The 3,667-nt window shown below is 37.2% G+C and overlaps 1 protein-coding gene across 1 annotated transcript in view; it reads right to left on the bottom strand.

Moving 5' to 3' along the window:
* The window catches only part of LMBRD1 (LMBR1 domain containing 1), a 133,511-nt gene that overhangs the window by 59,620 nt on the left and 70,224 nt on the right, over positions 1-3,667 (bottom strand). The gene's annotated exons all lie outside the window — the stretch shown is intronic.

The raw sequence follows: 3,667 nt of genomic DNA, 5'->3' as shown, positions 1-3,667 counted from the left end.
GCTTGTTCAGAATTGAATATTTGTCCTTGTAAGAAGTGGTCCAATGCCTGGAAGAAGTGGTAGTCAGTTGGTATAAGATCTGGTGAATACCTGGATCACAGAGAGTTTCCAAGTCCAGCTCTTGTAGTTTGAACAGCGTTGTTTTTTGCAACAGGTGGTCTTGCCAGAGGATTGGCCTGTCTCTACTGATCAATCTCAGCTGCTTAATCATAAACATCCTCATCATTTCGTCCGATTGATTGCAGTAGACATCCACTGTAATTGATTGACCAGGATTCATGAAGCTGTAGTGAATAACACCAGCGCTGGACCACCAAACAGACACCATTAGCTTTTTCTGATGAATATTCGGTTTTGGACTGTGTTTCAGCACGTCACCTTTATCCAGCCATTGTGCTGAATGCTTGCAATTGTCAAAAAAATCCATTTTTCATCAACATGTAACAATACGGTATGGAAATGGTTGGTCTTTATGTCATGACAGCAAAGAAAGGTAAGCTTCAAGATGATTTACCTTCTGATGCTCATTTAATTCATGCGGTACCCATCTATCCAGCTTCTTCACCTTGGCCATTTGTTTCAAATGGTCCAATACTGTTGGAATAGTAACATCGAACCTTGCTGCTAATTCCCACGTAGGTTGAGATGGATTCGCTTCCACTACAGCTTTCAGCTCATCATTATCAACCTTGGTGTCAGGTCATCTCATGGCTCATTTCCAAGATTAAAATCACCAGAATGGAACTTTTCAAACCATTGACACACTGTATGTTCATTAGCCAGATCATTAATATGTTGATATTTCAAGCTGTCTACGCTGCACTGGTTCCACAACGGAACTCACATTCGAAAATAACACGAATTTTTGACTTATCCAAGGTTTCACAAAAATTGCTCTAAAAATTTTTTTTGAAAGACAATCACAAGGCAGAACGCGCATTTGAAAGAATGAGAATGTACCTCCACAATAAAAAAGCAAACAACAAAAAACATAAGAGGTGTCAAAGTGAAATGTCAGAGGTATCAACTTGTCAAACTTAGTATTTAAGGAAATTGGACATTCTATACTTAATAACCTAATACAAAACATTATAACTTTTACGTTCTTTAAACAACAATCTTTTGAAATTAACCTCAGACTTTTTTGAAGAAAATATACAAAAAGACTATCTTTTTCAGAAACACAAAAGTTTTATTGCTTACTACTGCCCTCTAGTGCATTTCTGGAGCATCAACAAGGCTAAATAGTTTAAAATGCTTCTAGGTCAACTATAATTGCCTCTGATTTGTTTCGACTTCCAAGAATAAATCGCCAACTCTATTTTAAAACTGAAATGTTTTTAAAATAATGTATACAAAATACATTCTTTCACTGCTCAGTTCAGAAAGGCACCATTTCTCTACCCACCTCTCCTTTATCTGTAACAATGGTTTCCAACTCTGAGCTTTGGATTACTGCAAAGGGTCAACACCAAGCACTACCTATAGACTGAATAAATATCTTCCACATATTTGCAAAACCTATTATTCAAGGACATATATGCTGTTACAACTAATGAAACAATATAAGTAGCCAAGACTTTCCTTTTAAGTATTCATTGATTTTAAGACATATACATTTTCTTACATTTAACATCAGTGAAATCTGGATGCATCTTGAAATTGAAGGCATCCTATAATCACTGGGGAGGCAGAAGTTATAACATATTATCATTGCTTGCACATTCACAAATCTAGTCACAGCTGGTTATATTATAGTCACTTCAATCAAGTCACATGCATTCTTGGTACAATTATTGAGTTTAATTGCCACTTATGCTGTATAAGATAGTACTATGACGTAACATTGACACAAAAAGAATATGTAAGTAAAGGGAAAGAGAACTAAGAAGCATAAATAGTAAAGCAAATATTCATTGGAACAATGAGCATAATTTTATATTTTCTTTCAAAGCAAGAGTCAAGTGCTTCATAGCTTAAGAAAGGCATATATCCAAAATAGAAGCTATTTTGCAATTTTCTTTTTAGGTATATGAAAAGGGATTGCCTTTCACACAGTCAAGACATGAAGCAACAAGCAAACAACTCAAATTTATAGAATGGATATATTAGCAGTTTCAAAGAAAATCCCAGAGACAAGACTAGAGAACTCGAGAAAAGTTGAATCAATTCTCTTGATAGCAGAAAAAACAATACACTTTTTTAGCTCCCACGTATGAGAACATTCAATAAATTACGTAAGATATTCAATACTTTATTATAAAATAGGATTTGTGTTAAATGATTTTGTGTAACTATAGGCCAATATAAGTGTTGTGAGCACGTTTAAGGTAGGCTAGGCTAAGCTATGATATTCGGTATGTTAGGTGTATTAAAAGCATTTTCAACTTGTGATGGGTTTATCAGGAAGTAACCCCATCCTTAAGTCATAGCATCTGTATTGTATAGTAAAACATGGACATCAATAACCAATTCAAAAAGTGATTCAGGATTTTCAAACTCCAAATGTGAAGTTTTAGGAATGCCTTTCCAACTTATTTCACTCATATTTTCCTTGTTATGTATGTATGTATGTAGAATAGTGATGCAACTTTTGAGAAGTATTTATATAAAGTCCAAGAAATCTCTCTCAATAAATGTAAAACAAAAATTATAAATGACTGGATACGGTGGGCTCATGCCTTAGAATCCAAGCACTTTGGGAGGCCAGTGCAGGAGGATTGCTTGAGGCCAGCAGTTTGAGACCATGCTTGAGGCCAGCAGTTTGAGACCATCCTGAGCAACACCATGAGATCCCCCACCACCCCTGTGTCTACAAAAAAAAAGAAAAAGAAAAACTTATAAATGATTACGAAAGCAGTTGGGCACAGTGGCTCATGCCTGTAATCCTAGTACTCTTGGAGGACGAGGCGGAAGGATCGCTTGAGCTTAGGAGTTCAAGACCAGCCTGAGCAAGAGAGAGACCCCATCTCTACTAAAACTAGAAAAATTAGCCAGGCATCATGGCACACACCTGTACTCCCAGCTACTTGGGAAAGGCTGAGGCAAGACGATCTCTTGAGCCCAGAAGTTTGAGGTTACAGTGAGCATGATGTCACTGTACTCTACCCAGGGTGATGAGCAAGACTCTGTCTCAACAACAGCAGCAACAAAAAAAACGAAAGCAATGTCAGGGATTTTTCCTTATAGTAGTAAATAAAGTAACGGTGCATCTTATAATCAGTGGCATACATTCAATGAAATATGGTATCAGATGGAAGCCTGAAAAACTTGACTCTTAAAGGGGATTTCTGCCTCAAAGCTATTGAGAACCATTGTTCTAGTTCATAAGGTGCTATGGACTGAATATGTCTCCTAAAATTCATATGTTGAAGCTTAATCCCCAGTGTGATGGTATTTGTAGGTAGAGCCTTTGGGAGGTAATTAAGTCATGGGGGTGGATCCCTTCTGAAAGAGATTAGTGTCTTACAAGAAGAGACACTTCCTCTCCCTCTGCTCTCCACCATGTGAGGATACAATAAGAACTGCAAACCAAGGAAGTGGGCCCTTATCAGACACCAAATGTGTTGGCACCTTGGTCTTGTATTTACTAGGCTCCAGAACTGTGAGAAATAAATGTTTGTTGTTTGAGCCACCCCAGTGTACGGCATTATTTGTTAACAGCAGC

Source organism: Propithecus coquereli, unplaced genomic scaffold, assembly GCF_000956105.1.
Source record: "Propithecus coquereli isolate 6110/MARCELLA unplaced genomic scaffold, Pcoq_1.0 Scaffold244, whole genome shotgun sequence".
Classification (NCBI taxonomy): domain Eukaryota; kingdom Metazoa; phylum Chordata; class Mammalia; order Primates; family Indriidae; genus Propithecus; species Propithecus coquereli.
Note: the sequence above shows the minus strand (reverse complement) of the source record. Positions and strands in the feature narration are given on the sequence as shown.